This window comes from Centruroides sculpturatus, unplaced genomic scaffold, assembly GCF_000671375.1.
Source record: "Centruroides sculpturatus isolate CEXI.00-Female unplaced genomic scaffold, Cexi_2.0 scaffold958, whole genome shotgun sequence".
In the NCBI taxonomy this organism is placed as follows: Eukaryota; Metazoa; Arthropoda; class Arachnida; order Scorpiones; family Buthidae; genus Centruroides; species Centruroides sculpturatus.
Genome location: NW_019385395.1, coordinates 89,352 through 100,346, shown reverse-complemented (window position 1 = coordinate 100,346; position 10,995 = coordinate 89,352). Strand labels below are relative to the sequence as shown.

The following is a 10,995-nucleotide window of genomic DNA, read 5'->3' as shown; positions in this document are numbered from 1 at the left end:
TTTGCTATACAACCAGATGACAATTTTTGATTGCCTTAGCAACAATAACAAATATCGTAGTTAGATGACTTTGGTTCCTTGATATCCAGTTAAACATATTTAAAAGTTAAGTTTAAAAAATATGTGTATTAAATTTTTGAGTTAACTTATTAATGAAATGTTGGGTATTCTGATCTTTATTGAATGCACTGTAAATAAATGTCAAAATTATTTACAGTGCATTCAATAAAGTATTTCTCTGTGATTCTTCTTAACTTACAACCATAAAACTATTTCCAACTTTATCATTTCTTATTTTAAATATAATTTTTTATAATATCGATTATGAAACTATTTTGACCAAGTTGTCGTATTTTTCGTACTGGCCAAATTTTTTAAATTTTATTGCCTTCCTATTGGTTACAAACAACTTACGAATAGCTTCGAACGCAGATTCTTGTTACAACAGCAACAATTTTCGGCCGAAGCCGATAAAAGTGATTAAAAAACTATGCCCAAACGCTTCTCATCTAATATTTATCGTAAGTATTCGAGCCTAGCTAATACATCAGTTTTGCTTCGCATTCGAATAAAGTGACATTCACCCATCTGTAGTTCTAAGTTGAAATGTATTCAACAAACAATTATAAACATATTGCAATCACTCTTTTAGCTTGAGATTTGGCCGTTAACCCAATTTCGAAGGCAGCTCAAAGACTTTAGTAAAGCTGATATGAATTGTCAAGTTCGAAATCTTGGCCATTCCAAGAAATGTTCTTAAAAATGTTAAAAATAGAGGATCAAGTCTTTCAAAAATGATTGAAAAAGAATAGTAAAGTAAAGAATAAAATTATTGCAAAAATTGCAACAAATATTTGAAACCAAACAGCTCTAGATAATGATTTCACTGATATTTAAATTAGATTTGTATATTCCAGTCTTCAGTTATGACAAAATGTTAAATTTATAGATATATATTGCATAAACTTACGTATAAAACATATATAAAATTTTTTTCATTTAAAAACATTTGGTAATTAATTATGTTGAAAACATTTTTTGTTTTAAGTCGTTCATCACGTTAAGTAACTTATAAATTAAAGTAAATTTTTAATTCGTTGTTTATAAATAGGATATGAATGCCATTAAAAATTCGTTTTAAGTAATGAAAGAATAAGTTTTATGCTGTAACATAGTTTCTAACAATATTTACTTAACAACGCACGATACATTTAAATTTGACTTACCAAAGATGTGAAGCGAGATAGTTGAAAAGATAGACCCAGAGTTCCGACAATCAGAATTATCAAAATAATAGAAATTGCAAGACGAACTACACCATCCAGTCCAAAGAAAATAACTGCGCAGAAAAAGAAACTTGTCTGATACATTCCGCAACAATAAACGGCAGGAGTGTAAAGTTCGCAAACTAAGTTCATTTCTTGTATATAATTCCATAAATTCCAATGACTTTCAATTATTGTTTCGATTTTATATTTTAGAAAACTTTCGTCTTTTTTCAGTTCATCAACTGCATCAGATAAATTCTCGAATCTCTTCGAGATAATGAGGGCCCATGCACCTATAACAAGTACACAGCAATCTAATTGTCCAATTACATAAGTGCACATTAACGTAATATTCAGATTACAAAATGCAAATTCAAACTCAGAATTAGTTATTTCCTTTAAAGCAGGATACAAAAATAAGTCAATTATAGTAACAAATGTTATTATTGAAAAGAAGAAAAGTATAAGTACTGCTATAAAAATTATTTGAATAACATCAGCCATTTTTTCCTCCCCTTCGTATCCACTGTTGTTTCTAGGAAAATAAAGCCTCTTCCTTTTAAAGAAACTGAATTGAAATGCTAGAAAAATAGCGAATGTAGCTAAAATTAATTTTATAAGTATCTGATTGTTCGGGAACATTCGAATCCATCCGACACACACCAAATTGTCTGTTACTTCTTGAGCAGAAAGCAGTATGTTAGTCCAGATAAATATCTCTAAAGCAGTTTGGTACAAAGAATATAACTTTGACAGATATTTCCATTCTCTGGCAGGCTTCTTACAATCGCAATACATCATTTTAATTCCAAATATCTCCAACGCTGAGAGGATTGGGCATAGAAAACAAACAATGCACAAACTACGTTTCGTGTAACCTGTATACATGTTTTACTCCTAGATATGAAGGACTTGATGAAAATATGAAGAATTGTAGAATTGGAAACAGTTTTGGAACCAGATAAACCAAATGCAGCTTTTCTTAAATAAGAAAATACTTTGAATAGGATTGCGTAAAGGATTACGTAAAGGATTGATTATTTGATGTATAGTAATCATGTGAGCGAAACTGCACTAGTGGCCTTCACTAATAAACGTATTATGTCAATACATTAAAAGCATTCGATTTCCTTTTTAAAATTTAGAATTTTCCATTTAAATATTCTCATTATTCTTTGTTTGATATTTCTCTTCATATTGGAGAATTGAGTCAAATGAAATAATTGGACAAAACTGTTTTAATATTTCTTATTCAACTTTATCAAATTATATATATATTTTATACAAATTTATTTGATTGTATAACAAATCTTTAATAAAAATTTCAGTCTTTAAGATTAATTAATGTTAATTGCTTCATAACGCTATCCACCATTAACTGCTATATCTATGTTTAGTTACTTTCCTGGTTTTTATATATATAACAGAGGGAAAGTATAACGAACGGTCGAAAAATGATCCCCAAAATATTTACATTTTTAGACTTAGGAACATCGAGTAATAAAAAAGAATTCCGGGGTAATTTCTGTATGTATGAATGTTAGTGTGTGGACGGCACGATTTTGTTCACTCTCTTTCAAGCTTAATAACTATTGCTTTTTGTCGAAAATTTCTAAAGTATTGCAGGGAGGTTCGTTTATTATAGGGAATGATGCTATTAAATTTTGGTGGTTAAAGGTAGAGGGGTGGGGAGATAAAGGATCCCTTTATCTCCCCACCCCTCTCTATGTCACATCTCGACTATGGTCAGACTTAATGACAATTTTACTCGTTATTAGCATTTACGATTTTTTATAAAACTCATTTCCACTCTTAAAATTTTACAATAGTTAAAAATATTACATTTTATGTAAAACCACTAATATCTATTTATATATTTAAATGAGAATTTTTTCGTTTTTTTGTTCACTATACACTCTAGGCCGTTCGACTAATTGCTACGAAACTCGGCAGTTACGTTTACATACTTTTATCTGAGATAAAGTACATCACACGGCAAAATATTTCTCGAATTTATGTAATTCAATTAATTTCTATATACATGCGATTTACTTATTTTCACGTACTGTTATCTATTGGCAAAATTGTTAACAAAATAATACACTTACTAACGTTCTTACAAAAATATATAGTTTTAAAAATATATATTTTACATTTACTTAATACGACAGGTAGCATATTGCATTTTCTTTATTCAGTAGGGGAGTGGATAAAACCACCGAACACCGGTAGTTAGTTAGTCGTAGGTTTAGGCATGGCAATATACAGCAGGAGTATAAAGTTCGCAAACTAAGTTACATTTCTTGTATATAATTCTATAAATTCCAATGACTTTCAATTATTATTTCGATTTTATTCTTTAGAAAATTTTCGTCTTTTTTCAATTCATCGACTGCATCAGATAAATTCTTGAATCTCCGAGATAATGAGGGCCCATGCACCTATAACAAGTACACAGCAATCTAATTGTCCAATTACATAAGTTCACATTAAGGGCTGACGATGTGGAGTTTTCCGGGTTTTCTTTACCTAAATAGCGTTTAACTTCCCATAAAAGTCTTCCCGGGATGAATCCCTTTCCGCAGATCGCTTACATGTCGCGTTGCTGTAACCAGATTAACAAAATGAATTCTAATGAGCGAGTATTTATTGTGACAATTTTGCTTCAACTTTCGTTACAATTTTCTCAATTATTCTAGTGGTGGTCTTGCCTCTGTACATCGTACTTTTCCTGATAAGAGTCGTGTCGGTTATCTGTAACTTCTATTCTAATTGTGTATAATTATGTAAATAATTTTCGAGTTGCCCGAAAATCCGCCAGAGGACTCTCAGCTTATATTCGATTATATAACAGGAATGTTGTCGTGAAAAATTTGGTTTTTAATGTTTGTAGACGTCATACCCTACAAAAAAGGGTCGACGTCGAGATCATTTTTAATTGTAAGTTTTTTAATAGTATTTGTGTGTTTTGGAAGTTTTACTTCACGTCGCCTGCTGTTTGTGGTTCCAGGATTGGAATTAAAAACAATGTGCATAGGAAAAAAAGGACTCGTTGTTTGCATAGTCTTAAATTTTCAAATTAATCTCCCCGCGTTTCTTTATGCAGCGCTCGAGAAGCGCTTTACACCAAACACACTGAAACTGGTTTCTAATTGGCCAACACTGCTCGTGACATCATTTCGCTACACTCTCGCTGCATAAAGAAACGCGGGGTCACCAGTATCCCCGTTTTGTTCATTCTGATTGGCTCCAGGCCCTTTTTTCCCGCTCCCAGATTGGTCCCTCGTCTGTCCCTAAGAGAAAGACAAGACCTGTTCGGGTCACGAGAAAGGTACGTTTCGGAGAATCTACCCCATACCATCCGTTAACTCTGGAGAGAAGGTGCTTATGGAACTTTGGAACTTGTGCTCATATTTCATCTCATTGTTGTCTAGTCTATGACATTTTAGAATTTTAACAACCCGACGCGATGGCTTTTTTTATAATTAACTTTTTCCCTTTTCCAACATTTTCTATGTTCTAATTGCTTGTATCAAGTGCCTTGTGGTGTAAGATCCATCTCTACTGGAGGACGTTCGTTTACAATTATTGCGTGGTGTTTTACATTAAGTATTTTTTTCCGTCTCTGTCTCATATGACTTGTACAACTAATCGACCTTTGATCGGTTTTTACAATGAAAGCTTTTCTAGTTTCGTTTTAGTAAATTTTTATAATAAATGTTTAATTTCCATTCGTTTTTGAAACTTCACACGCGGCATCAGTTTAAACATACTCTCTTAGTACCCAAATAGCAGAACGAGCCAAAGACATATACAATAGACTCACCTATAAAACGGGTTCGTATAATGCGGATTCGTATATAGCGGCGAAAAAGTTGCGATCGTATTCGTATAAACACGCTAAAAGAAACTCGTAAAATACGGTAAAACGTCATCTCCGACTCGTGTCGAGACAGGATTGGTCGAATCTAGACAAATAGGGATATTGCACAAACTGTTGAGTTTAAGAACAGCGGACCTACTAAAAACCATTTATTATTTAACAGCCATAAAAATTATATTTATATTAATGATGTCTCCAAAGTTCAGCAAATTTTTCGCAGAAAAATAATATATCAGGAAACACGCGTTTGCCGTTCGATGCGCCACTCAACCACGAAAACAAGCTTAAGCAATAGCGTCGTCGAACGGTGCACACTCGGTAAGTAATCCTACAATTTTTTGATTATAGCATAGTTTATATGGATTTTTCCAAAAAAATTGTACCTGTTTTGGAAATGTTGAGTCAAATTAGTCTAGAATGGATTAATTTTATGGAAGAAAACCTTTCAGACAGCCGTAGTTCCTAAACTGCACACGTGTCGGGCTGTGATTGACTCATATATATTTAAGGACTCTTAAAACATGAATTTCATAAAAAGCGGAATGTATCTACCGTGTTATGGGGGGTCGACTGTATATATATATATATAAGTGTCCACTATCAGTAAGTTGGATCTCTTTCATGAAATAACGTAACGCAACATGGGATGTACGGTACATTTCGGTTAGAAAAACACCAAGTAAAAATTCCACAAAAAAATCGTGATGCGATAAATCCGCCCAAGTAGCAAGTAGTATAAAAGAATAAAACAATAAGGGAAAAAAGGACAAGAAGCTCTAATGAATGAAGATTCTTTAAAACGAAGTGCGAAGTATTAAACGAGTATTAGATTCAACCTATGAGCAAAGACTTACAGAATACTCTGTACGTAAAACATGCAGTTACAATTCTTCCCCATTTCAGAGAATGGGAAACTCATTAAGCAATTATAATGAAAAACATTTTCTTCTAATCAACTAAAAACTAAATACAGTAAACTTAAGATGAAGATTGCCATGTGTTCGTGTTTACAATATATAGTGTTCAAAAGACAAGGAAAAAAATTTCATTTTCAGTCATTTATAATTTTAATACAGTGCAACTTACAATAACTTATTAATCTATTGTTTATAAATAGATTATAAAAACGATTGAAATGTTATTTTCATGAAATTTTAAAATTTTTATTTTTTTAAGAGTTTCTAATGCTGTTTAGTTAAAAGATTTAAATTTAACTTACCAACGATGTGGACCGAGATAGTTGAAAAAATAGTAATGTAATTACAACAATAAAAATTATCAATATAATAGAAAATGCAATGCACATTGCATTATCAAATTCAAAGAAAAACATAGCATTTAATAAAACATTTAACACCTATCGCTGACAATACTTTATTTAAACACAAACGTTATCAGTCTAATGAAATAGGCTATCTTCAGGTGAACTGGCATTAGAACGTATTTCAAAATTCTATTAAATGGAACGTTCGATCATTAGGCTGAAAACGTTTGTGTTTAAATAAAGTATTTGTTGGGAGAATTTAATTTAGTAAGTAAAAAACAGAGAGAACACGAGAGAGCGCTATAGTTGTTGGCGCCAGAGTAAAGCATAAATAAATTTCCTGTATTCATATGTTTAATGCAGTGTTTTTCAACCTTCTTGAATACGCGACCCCTTTACAAGTTAAAAAATTCTGGCGATCCCCACGGCTATATTAAAACTATGTCAGTGATTTTAAAAATTACGTATTTAATTTTCTTTCTGTTGAGATTTAAATATCGATCAAAAAACTAATTGTACTGTAAAATAAACAGGCACAGCCTTCTCACTGAAATTGTAGTTTTTTTTTGTAGTGTAGGACCTACAAACACTTTTACCCGCGACCCCCCGTGTATGGCTTCGCGACCCACCTGAGGGTCGCGACCCACAGGTTGAAAAACACTGGTTAATGATTTGTAAGTAAATGTTGTTAAATTATAACTGAAGGTGTCTTTTCTTGAAACAAAGTCTAACATTAACAGTATTCTAAGCGATAGAAGGTGTTAAATGATTTATTAAGTGTTTTAAAAGAAGCCTAGTTTGATATTTAATTAATTTAATTATAAAAACATAGGACAGAAGAAACTTGTTTCATACACTCCGAAACAATATACTGTTGGAAAGTAAGATTTACAAACTAGGTTCACTTCTTGTATATAAGTCCATAAATCCCAATGAGTTTCGATCAAAATTTCAATTTTATTTTTCAGGAAACATTTTTTTTTTTCAATTCATCGACTGCATCAGATTAATGCTTGAATCTGTTGGAGATTATGACGGCTTATGCCCCTATAACAAGTATACAACGATCTAATTGTCCAATTCCATAAATGGATGTTAAAGTAATATTCAGATTACAAAAGGCCAACTCAAACTATAAATCAGTTATTTCCTTTTAAAGTAGGATACAGATACAAATCAACTATGATATCAAATGTTATCAATGAAAAAATACATCTATAGGTCAGCAAAAACACTATTTTAACAGCATCTACCAATTCTTTCTCTTCTCAATATCAACTGTTATTTCTAGCGAATGTGTAAATATTCGTGAGAGAGTTGTTAAGAAAAATAATACAATACGATTTCTCTGCGTGCGTTCGAAACAGTTTTGCTGTCCTCAATCTTAAAATAGACGCGATCAAAAGGTAGCTAACCGACGAGGGTGGGATTCGAACCCACGCGGGTATAACCCAATGGATTAGCAGTCCAACGCCTTAACCACTCGGCCACCTCGTCTTAAGGTATATGCTTATCTTTCGATACTTGCATTTTCGCCAACCACTCCACAAAGTTTGACAACAGCAGTCACACTCAGAATATTGGCTGCAGTAGCGTAGCGAGTAATCGGGTGATAGCGCTGTCAATTACACTGAAATCTGTCACAGAGTAAGCATTTCGTCTTCGAACACCAAAAACTTGATTTCGACAAGGGTGATGTGGCGTCTTTTTATCTAGTGATACGGCTTTTTACCTTACTGGATGAATGCCAGCGTACCCGCTACGAACCAGCTGAAATCGCGCCCGTTAGTTCTGAAAACGCACGCAGACATACAGATCGGGGTAATGCAGGCTCTAACCTGCAACAACATTGTAGAAGACACGAGATAGGCAGAAGCAAAGCACTTCACGTAAATTCGCAGACATTATACTCGTTCTGTTAATAGCTCAGCTAGTAGAGTAGTGAACTGTAATGTAATGGTGTCTGGTCGGTGGTTTAAATCCGCCTTTGACGGACGTGATTGTTTTTTTTTTTTTTTTCTTGTTTTTTTGCGTCTAGCGTCAAAACTTATGAGAACTCAACTTTGCGATTCGACATGTTTTAAGAACACGAGAAAGCGACAAATCCGCCTCGCGAGAGTTTACGTTTTATTTTAATTCGTTTTTCTCATTGCAAACATCGTGATCAAAGACTACAGTTACGGCGACAGTTCGAGATTTTCTTCGGAATTTTAAGAAAAGCTGTAACGAGCAGTTGTGCTTCTGCGCGATATGATTCTTTTCACCACAGCATCCGTTCAACTCGGCCGACATAAATTTGAACATTTGAAGGCGTGAAAGAACTGACAGCGCCCCGAGATGCGTCGTCTGGAAATGCCTGAAGAGAGTATTAAATATTTGAAATGAAATAGCGTATTACTAACACATCTGTATTAGTAATATAGAAAGAAAGAACAGGCGAAATTTATTTTCGCGCATGTCAAGCTGATTCGGACGTGACGCCCGAGATCGCATTAGAACGTTCTCCGGTCTGCACGTGTTTTAATGGAATTGCATATTCCAAACTCCAAACAAAACCAATACGAAGATTATAGAGAACGTATGATTGTGAACATTTAGCATATCTAAAATTCTGCCGACATTTCAGTTTCGAAATGAGAAATAACAGCCATGAGCAGATGTAAAATTCTGTTCGCATCGGTTGCAAAAACCGTACCCCTGGCGGGACTCGAACCCGCAATCCCCGGTTTAGGAGACCGATGCCTTATCCATTAGGCCACAGGGGCGTCTCGTGTTGCGGCTTTTCGTATTGTTCAAATCGTCTGCGAAGTGTTAAACACTCGACTGCAGCTAAGGATGCGTGTTTTTATTGTTCCTGATGAGCTCCCCAAGCGGCATTAGTTTATACATTTTAGTACCCAAATAACAGAAAGAGTAAAACACATATATAAGCCTGTGGAGTGCGGTGACATTTGATGATAGGAAAGCGGTGTTTCCATAAAAGTTTTAAACAAATACTGGAAATGACAAAAATAAACAGTTTATTTATGTAGGAATATTGATAGATCTAGAAATGACAATAATTTTTCAGTGTTCGTAACCGTGTTCAAATTATGGATATAACGATAACGTTCTCGCGTCCGTAACGTCTTTACTCCTTTTCGCCTGGTCACCAAATGTCATCTTATCTATACATCATGCTTACTTGTCTCCCTCTTCCGTTGTTCCTCGTCTCCTCCGCAACCCCTCGTTTATTTTCGTAACAGTTTAGGAATTGTACTCAACTAACCTTCATATTTATTTTAATTCTAAAATAGATAATTGATACGAAACAAAGATATAAAAACTTGTTATTATTATTCTTTTATAAAATAACTCTANTAACGTTCTCGCGTCCGTAACGTCTTTACTCCTTTTCGCCTGGTCACCAAATGTCATCTTATCTATACATCATGCTTACTTGTCTCCCTCTTCCGTTGTTCCTCGTCTCCTCCGCAACCCCTCGTTTATTTTCGTAACAGTTTAGGAATTGTACTCAACTAACCTTCATATTTATTTTAATTCTAAAATAGATAATTGATACGAAACAAAGATATAAAAACTTGTTATTATTATTCTTTTATAAAATAACTCTATTTCGCAATTCTTTTGTGCAAAGTCGTTAATTACTTTATCATAAAAATCGCTTTTTGATGATTCCATCAAAATATTTGAAATCAACCAACGAATGATCGGGCTAGAATTTGGCTAATTAAAGGATCAATATAAAGTAATTTGTTACTCGAGGGAGGCGAAGTATTAAACGGTTTCTGTTAAAGTATAAAACGTATGGTATTAGAATTAATAAGATAATTACGCAACTTTGAGAATAAGGCAGTCGTTCCTTTTGTGATTTTCTGCTGATTACTCCTTTTAGTAAACAGATTCAGGAAAGTAAAAACAAACTAATTTCTGCAAGAGCAACAATCTAATCTATAAACACAAATTTGTTCGCAATTACTCGAAATAGTACCGGTAAATTATGCTGTTCTTTCTTTCCATTCTGCACAATGAAAAATATTTCCTGACAAGCCGCACGTTGAAGATGTAATCCTTCCGATCATTCGTGTAATCTGTTCGATCTTCCCGCGACAAGTTCGTGCAATTTGTCCATTGTTTTTTCTCTATGTGGAATACTTGTGTAAAATAATTCCGCAATTGTTGCAAATTTTATTCGTGATACTCATGTGTTTATTTGTGAAATTTATCGCTAAAGTCAGTAATCGGTATATTCATTCTTTATTTAGGTGAGTAAAATAAAATACACGCGTAGTTCGCGAGGCACAACTAGACAGAAGATACAATTGTACAAATTAAATTACAGTGGACCCTCGGTATACGACCTTAATCCGTCCTGGTGTTTGGACTTATACCGAATAGGACGTATACCAAACCAACCTTTCCCATAAGAAGTAATGTAAAAATGATTAATCCGTTCTCAATTAAAAAAAAAAGTGGCTGGCTTTAAACACCTCGCTTTCCTGGCTTGTTCCTGCTTGATTTTTCATGAGATCAGCATGTATCTTTTTAGCTTTCTCGCAAATAATTGCTTCTGATACGCT

At 33.6% G+C, this 10,995-nt stretch overlaps 2 non-coding genes across 2 annotated transcripts; both read right to left on the bottom strand.

Annotated features, from left to right (window-relative positions):
* Window positions 1-7,830: 7,830 nt before the first annotated feature.
* Trnas-gcu lies at window positions 7,831-7,912 on the bottom strand. The gene has a single exon. It is a non-coding gene; the product is annotated as a tRNA-Ser (tRNA).
* Window positions 7,913-9,107: 1,195 nt separating this feature from the next.
* Trnar-ccu lies at window positions 9,108-9,180 on the bottom strand. Its single transcript has one exon. It is a non-coding gene; the product is annotated as a tRNA-Arg (tRNA).
* Window positions 9,181-10,995: the final 1,815 nt, after the last annotated feature.